The 8,713-nt window shown below is 28.9% G+C and overlaps 1 protein-coding gene across 11 annotated transcripts in view; it reads right to left on the bottom strand.

The window, feature by feature from the left end:
• Positions 1-8,713, bottom strand: part of LOC122629319 (5-hydroxytryptamine receptor 1-like) — a 119,534-nt gene that overhangs the window by 94,126 nt on the left and 16,695 nt on the right. Inside the window, exons 1-2 of one of the 11 annotated variants that reach the window (XM_043812644.1) lie at positions 2,019-2,039; positions 1,255-1,421 (exon numbers count right to left, since the gene is read on the bottom strand). The exons of 7 other annotated variants lie outside the window; for them this stretch is intronic. The gene's annotated coding sequence lies outside the window, so the exon portion shown is untranslated. Of the gene's footprint in view, positions 1-1,254; positions 1,548-2,018; positions 2,040-5,568; positions 5,588-8,713 lie in introns of those variants that run through there. 3 more of the 11 variants (XM_043812635.1, XM_043812645.1, XM_043812643.1) reach the window with 3 other exon arrangements.

The raw sequence follows: 8,713 nt of genomic DNA on the forward strand, positions 1-8,713 counted from the left end.
GAGAGAAAGGGAGAAAGAGAAAGAAACGAAAGAAATTTTCTCGATTTTTTTTTTCATTTCTTTTCTTTTCTTTTCTTTTCTTTTCTTTTTTTTCTTTTCGTTTCTTTTCCTTTCCTTTCATCGTTGCCATTACATTCATTTCCACATCGTCGGGAGCAATTAAAGTACTAATTTCGATGCCTCCCTGGGCAATCAAGCCATACGTAAGTATTCTACGTCTCTGAATCGATCTACTACCTCGATCGAAAACCCTTTCATTAACGATTGTCTACCGATTATTTCCGAAATTTACAAAGGAATTTTAATTACGATAGAAAAATTATTATATCAGGTGAGATATTTGAAAATGATAAAATTACTGTATCGAGTGAAATTATTATATTATGTACGGAGCTAGGAGCGATAATATAGGAGCGAATTGTTCGAGAAATATCTGTTATAATCATCGATTTAAAATTCAAATTTTAATTTAATTTTTGTCACTTTCTTTTGTCCTTCTTTTTTTTTCTGTCAATTAATTTTTAGGCATTACCGATATCGATAGATTTCTAATTAACAAAATTTTTATTCTCATCTTTTTCTTTTTATTTATTTATTCTTTTTTTCGACATCGGTTGCAGTGAAAAAAAAAAGAAATGTCCGAAGAAACCATCTCAATCGCAATAAGTTGTTTTTACGAAAATGGTGTTCTACGAAATTCGTTTGTTTTAAACATGGCGGTTCTCTGTCTTTTTATTTAACGATTTGTACGGTGGAACACGTTTTGCGAAAGAGAATGAGGTTAAATAAAAAATTGTTTCTGTAACTACTCGACTGCGATGTTAAAATCCTTCACGTTGTTAACTCGGTTCTACGTTTACGAGATAAAATAATCTCTCGTTTAATTTAAACTATTGGACGTATTACGTGAATATGCATGTATGCATTAAATTCGTATAAGAAAATTTCTATAATGGCGAATATAATATTAGAACATTATTATAATTAATGAAAGAAATTTAATGAAAGGTTTACATACATAAATGCATTCGAATTTCTGATTAAACGTATAAATATCACGAAATTTTATATCTTCGTGTATCATTAAGGATTTATTTATTTTTTATTATTATTATTATTATTTGTTTTTTCTTCTGTAAAACTTGTTAGATTTGAGTAGAACGTTGATAAAGAGAAAAAGAAATGATAATTATAGCAGCATTGGTTGATCGGAAAATAAGAAAGAAAGATAGATAGAAGAAAAGGAAAATTTACCTCGCTTCAAAAATTTCTTATTTTCCAAGTAAGAAGCCATCTTGTGTGATAGAACGATTGCAACAATGTTGACCAAACGAAAGAGTCGCAGCAACGTCTCGCACGAAATCAAACCGGAACAATAATTTCTTTTTTTCCACTTCACTGATAATTCCATCGATTCTTTTCTACGAAAAACACAATATCGATGAATTTCTTTAACCGTTAAAACGATCGTTCTAATTCGTAAACGTAATCGTTCGGTACGAAAAAAAATTTATCGATAATCCTCGGACACTTGGAAACAATCACGAAACGGTTTTATCGCCATCTTAGAAAATGCGGTTAATTGGTTCGACGAGTTTGCACGTAGATCATTGGTTAACCGTGATTGGTCGATATCGAGTGGATTACTTCGCTCGACCAATCGGAGTGTTTAAGGATTATGTAACTATCGCTGTTATATTTTTAGAACGTTGGACAAGGTGAATAATAAAAATGAAAGAAAAGAAACTAATAAAAGAAGAAAAAGAAGATACAAAATACAAAATTAATAAAAATATGAGGAAACGTAATTATATGAGAACAAATTGTTTCATAATTTCGATTTGAAAATTAATGAAAAATTCTTTCGACGTACACACACACACGTACGTACGTATGTATCGATGTATGTAGGTATATATGTATGTATGTCGAAGTTTATAACAATATAATTTCATAGGATCAACGTACAACAAAACGAAGTAATTATGCGATGACAGATTAAAGAAACATCTACTTACAAATAGAGATCCAATTTTTCTAGGAGCACAAAAATATAAGAACGCAATTATGTTTATTAAAAGTGAATTTTCAAAGCAATGATTCTAGAAGCTATCACAAAAACCATTGAAAGTAATAATGCTAGTTCTATGAAGATGGCGCTTGTGGTACTTCAACTTTACAAACTTTCATCGAATTGCGTGCATGCGTGCGTGTGTGCGTGACGTGTACGTGTGTATATAATTATAACTATCTTTAATAATAATTAATTTAAATAAGAAAAAAAGTAAAAACATAGGATATAAAAATAAAACAAAGATATTCAAACAATAATTTTTCTTTTCTATAATATCGATACTCTTAAAAAGGAATTTTTTAAGGACACGTATGCGTGTGTGTTTGTACTCACATATAAATACATTCATCTTTAATAACGATTAATACTTAATTTAAATAATAAAAAAGTTCAAAAATATATAAGAAAAAATTATTAAAAATGTTCAAGAAATAAATTCTTCGTTGTTTGTCTTTTTTTTTTTTCTATATATTAATATACCCAATAAAAATTTTCTATAACGTACTTTTTATAACGTTCGTTATACTCGATCACGTGATCGTATTCGAACAGGTTTAAGTCGATGAAAAAAGTAGGATACATTTAGTCTGTACTTCCGCGTCGGTTCGGGAACTCTTTTTTCGTTAATGGACCGAAAACGTTACGACGAAATATCTATTATTACGTAAAATGTCCATTATCGTTCGGTTATCTATAATCCGTCAGTGAAAATACGATACGGTCTATTCTATATCATATCTCATTTATTCGGAATTCATTAAAAGTATTGTGTATATGTGTACCTATATGTGTACGTGTGTGTACGTGTGTGTACATGTGTGTCGTGCGTGTGTGTGTGTGTGTATGTTGGATACGAGAAACGAATTAACGCGTATTAATTAGAGAACGTATTACGATTTATTTCAACAACGGGATATGTCCGCGACAATTATTTCGAATCATTTTTTAAAATGTCTCGTTAATTATGAAAGAGAAGAGGACAATTAAATCGTATTCAATGGACCTTAGTTTTGACAAATTCTACTTTTTTATTTCTTCTTTTAGGTTACCGTCAACGTAAGTACTTAATATTAATTATGTCTCTTTGCTTTTTTTTTTTTTTTTTTTTATATATAAACGTATTAAATATTTTCAGTGTTAACTTTGTACGAATAGGAATATCAGTTTTATTTATATTTTCGTTCTTTTTACGAAATAAACTTTTTTAGGTTATATGGAACTTTGTTTCTGAAAGTACGTGATATTAATTATGTTTTTACCATACGCTACGAATATTTTCTTCTTTAATTTTTTCGTATAAAGATATTACTTTTATTTTTCTTTCTTTCTTTCTTTTTTTTTTTTGTTTCTTTTTTATACTTTTTCAACTTGTACGAGTTATTTTCTTCAAGTACGCGATATTAATTATATTTCTTTTACACTTCTTACACATATTTTTTGGTTAACTTCGTGAATATAAAAATATTACTTCTGACTTATATTTAATTATACATCTATATATATATATATATATATATATATATATACATATAACAAAAATAACTTTCCTATTTCTAAATTTCATTAATTTATATTTTCTATAAATACGTGATATTAATTGTGAATTTTTCTTACACGTTACACGTACTTCTTATCTTAATCTCGTATATAAAAATATTACCTTTCATTTATATTTGATACTTAAGAATAAAAAAGTGGGAAGGAAAGTCGATTATCTGAAAATAAACTTTTTATGGGAGTAAATAGGACAAGAATATATAGATACTTCATACATACATATATATATATATATGCACATTATGTATATATATACATATATACATATACGAATGGCCAGGCTCGTTTACGACCACGATTTGGTACACGATTTCAAACGACACATATACAAACACATACATACAGATACACATACACAATTACTACACCGATGCATGATGTTTCATTTGTCAACTTCGTCATAGTTACGTCCCGTAGTTCTTCAACTGAGTCATATAAACCTACTACGAACTTGCACACAGTGTTAACTCCGGTAGCTATCGTTCCACTGTAAAATACTATTATTCGTTGGCACACAATGCTTGAACTTCGAGTGTAAGGTACGAGAGAGGTTATGGGAGTACGAAGAATTTCTATGGCGAACTCGATATGTGATATCGTAGAAAACAAAAAACCAAAAAAAAAAAAAAACCAAAAAAGAAAAAGAATCAAGATAAAACAAAAACGAAACTGGTAGAAAAACAAAATGAATGGGAAAAAAAAAAAAAGAAATGGATTCGAGGAAGGTAGGACGGAACGAAAATAACGCAATAAAGTATAAAATTAAATAGAATAAAAAAATTGTTAGCAAGTTTCTGTTAGATGTATCAAAGAAGTAACGGTCTAAGTTAATCGAAAAGAAAAATTCAGAATAATTTACTTGACTTGGTGAATTAACGGTAATAACGAATTTGTAATCTTATACGGTATTCTTGTAACTTGGATGCTGGCTTTGAAAAGTGACGAATAGGAGGATTAAGTTTCGGGTTTGAAAAGTTCCCAAGGGCAATTTTTTAAATTAATTGCACCTTTTCGAGACTCTTTACTAGCTAATTTTTCTCTCTTTTTTTCTTTTCTCTCTCTCTCTCTCTCTCTCTCTCTCAATCACAAGCACGGCTGAATAAAACTGAGAGGTTATTCCTGCGTGTAGTCTAAGCGAAGTTTCAAAAAGAAAAAAAAAACAGGAGTAAATCGATTTTTAAAATCATCTGCAAACTTTTCGATACGTTTTGTTATTCTCGGCAATAGTTAAGATAAACGAACGTAATTTAATCTCTTTTTTACTGGACAGAAGAAAAGGGAAAGAAAAAAATGTACACTATTTTATAATATGTAAAAGTAGGAGGATAGAAATTAATTATGTGCGATGTACGAGATTGATAATAAATGATTAAAAAAGAAAGAGAGAGAGAGAGAGAGAGAGAGAGAGAAAAGAAAGAAAAGAATCAATGTGCAATCGGATACAATATTTTTCTTATCGATATTTTAACATGTGGATTCGAAGAAAAAGAAAAAAAAAAAACAAACAAAAAACAAAAAAATTAATTACAAATATCGCCGAGCACAGATGAAAATAAAAGTCGAATGTAATTTGTTCTTTTGTGGAAGGTCGAAAGAAAAAAAAAAGAGGAAAAAAAAAAGAGGAAGAAAAGAGTAGACAAAATAAATAAATGGATAATCTATATATCGTATTATCAATACATAATTAATAATAAAAGACGATGATCAGATTTAGAATATTTCAATCGTCAAATCATCTCGATGAATTATCTCAAATCGTTTATCTTCTTCTCATCTTAAAAAGCAAAAAAAAAAAAAAAAATAAAAAAAGAGGAAAAGAAAAGAAAGAGAGAAGATTACGAAGGATCTTAAATTTCGTTTCCCTCGGATTTGTAAAGATAATAACAAATTATGAAATATCTCTGTGAAATATGAAAAATATGTAAATCTCTACTTACTTATTGTTTAGTTGTATTAGTAGAAAGATTCGTGGGTCACGTAATATAATACATTTCTACACCAATCAACTCAACAGTACACATTAATATATATACACTTACACACACATATATATATATATATATATATATATATAAAGGATGTGTAAAGTTTCTCGTTCTTTTTGACTTTACTGATGTGATACATACATACACATACATATAGGTGTTCAAATCTGTGTGTATGTGTATGTGTGTATATATATATATGTGTATATATATATATATATACACATATATATTATGACGTGTAGACGTTTTCAATGTGAAAACCACGACACGACTGTAATATCTGTTTTTGAAAGTTTCACGTATATATGTACCATGAACGCGCGCGCGATAAGATATGAGCAGTTTTGAATAACGCGACGGCGATAGTATTGCATATGCTGCTTTTTATTACTTCAAAACGTTTTCCTCCCACCCTTCGTCCCCCTTGCACACCACCACCCATCTCTATATTCTCAAAGTTTACGCGAATACGCGAATAATTATTTTCGAATATCTTCATTTACTCTTTTCCTTTTTTTTTTTTATTTTTTATTTTATTGCATGTGTATATGTATGTGTATATATATATATATATATATATATGTATATATATATGTATATATATATATTCTACGTTTTCTATCTTTAAAGATAATATAATAAAAAATATGTAAAATATAAATAAAATAAAAAAAGTATATAAATTTTAACAGTACTAATAAGAATTAGGTCCGGTTAACAATTCTTTATTTCTTTTTTTGTTTTTTTCTTTTTTTTTTTTCAATTTCGTTGTTATCTTAAAACTTACATAACAGTAAAGTTATAGTGCATATATCGTAATTATATTATATCATAAATAATGTGGTATAGAATTATGATAGCAGTAATAAATAGAACCCAACTTTTTCTTATTTATTATTCTTATATTATAACCTAGTATAAAATTATAATAGCAGCCATAACTATTTATCAGTTTAATTACTATAATAGTAATTATATTATGCAATAACTAATATTACTATATATCATAACTGGCTCTAACTGTAACATAACTAATGAATAATGACTATAATCCTTTTTAGTTATGCTATCTAGTAACTAGTATATAAAAAAAAAAAAAAAAAAAAAATACGTGACGTCGTAAACAAATTAAAAAATCGTCAACCGACATGAATTTTCGTTTCTCCTGTTTCTATTTTCTCTCTTCTCTCCGAATTTCCATTAAAATATATACTAAAGATAATAATTATACGTTATGCGTCCACCTAAATACATGCATACGTACATACATACATACATTGCATACATACTTGCAATATACGATTTTGTTTTGAACGCGATTTCTCGTTCGCGTGTTGAAATCGTTATTAAGTAGGGAGAATAGTAATTACCCGCGGTTTAGTGACACCGTTCCTTTAGGGGGTTGAAAAGGAGAAAAAAAAAGAAAGAAGAGGGGTTGAAAATCTCGACGACAAAGTTACCGACGAATAAAAAATAATTTTTTTTTTCTTTTCCCTTTCTTCATCTTCTTTCTTTCCTTTTCTCCCTTCATCTTCTATTTTCTTTTCTTTTTTCTTTTTTTTCTTTTTTTTTTCTTTTTTTTCTTTCAAAGAAGGGATGGAAAAATTGAACGTCTTTAGGTGCGAATCGTTACGCATTAATCATCTGCGAGTGTACACGCCAACTTTTATGATTAATGTCTTTCATATATGTTACATACTTACATACGTACATATATACACACATATATATGTGCAATGTATGTATGTGTGTATATATATATATATATATTCGATCGAGAAACGATAACGTAATAAATCAAGCTCATCGGAAATTACCAAAATTTACGCTTCGATGTTGCTCGATAACGTTATTATCAGAAAATATTTTTCTATCATCCTGTTTCTCTCTCTTTCTCTTTCATTCTCTCGTTGTGTATTTTTTCTTTTCTTTTTTTTTTTTTCTTTACTTATTTACTTATTTATTTTCATTTTCTTTTTTTTTAAACTCTACCACCCTCCCTGGAATATACCAGAGGATCGTCGAGTAGCAATTTCAATGTTTACGAGTATTCGTCGATGGATTTTGAAACAATTTTTTTAAACGATAACGAGAAAAAAAAAATAAATAAATAAAAGAAAGGAAAAATCGCTCTCTATTATCGTCGTATTTATTATTATACATATAGTAACGGCCCGGAGGTATATTACGATTGGTTCACAAACAATACATGAGTCTCTCTCTCTCTCTCTCTCTGCACGTTCGTTTTCACTATATCTATTTCATATTTTACATTTTAATCATTGTGCACCTGCACGTACATACCTACGTGTGTTCTTCGACGAAGTCGAATGAAAAAAAAAAAGAAAAAAAAAAAAGAGAGAGAACAGAGAAAAGGGTGGAAAAGAAGGTTATACAAAAATGAAGGTACAAGAATTAAATTAAATTAAATATATAAGGAGCAATAGATCTACAGAAAGAAAGAAAGAAAGAAAGAAATAAAGAGAGAAAGAAAACACTACATAATTTCGTACTGACTATAGCGCTAAATATTCGATACACTTCGAGTGTTTTTTATACGCACACGCGAGCTCTCTCAAACTAACACGCTATAGTAATAAAAATGTAAAAGTACGCGCATCGCATGAGGCTATATTTTTTTCTTAGCAATACAAATATATATATATATATATATATATATATATATATAATGTATGTACGTATGTACGTACGTATTTATTACGTTCATGCAAACACGCGATGATAATTTGTACGAAACGAGAAAAGAGCACGGTTTTTCCTTTTCCTTTTTCTCTTCTTTTTTCTAATTCTTTTTTTCTCTTTCCAACCCCTCTTTTCTATTTTCGAAAATTAAAAAGAATGATAGGTCGTAAGAAATGAAAAGAGAAACTTCTTAAACTCGATCAGTTCTTCGAATTATTATATTTGATTTTCACATAGCCCTTCAACCCATCCATCCACCCACCACCCACCTAATCGCAAGTAAGTACGGCACGTGTTCTCTTCCTTCTCTCCACTTCCTTCCTTGTATCTCCTTCGATCCTAGAGAGAGAGAGAGAGAGAGAGAGAGAGAGAGAGAGAGAGAGAGAGAGAG

This window comes from Vespula pensylvanica, chromosome 5, assembly GCF_014466175.1.
Source record: "Vespula pensylvanica isolate Volc-1 chromosome 5, ASM1446617v1, whole genome shotgun sequence".
NCBI classification, from domain to species: domain Eukaryota; kingdom Metazoa; phylum Arthropoda; class Insecta; order Hymenoptera; family Vespidae; genus Vespula; species Vespula pensylvanica.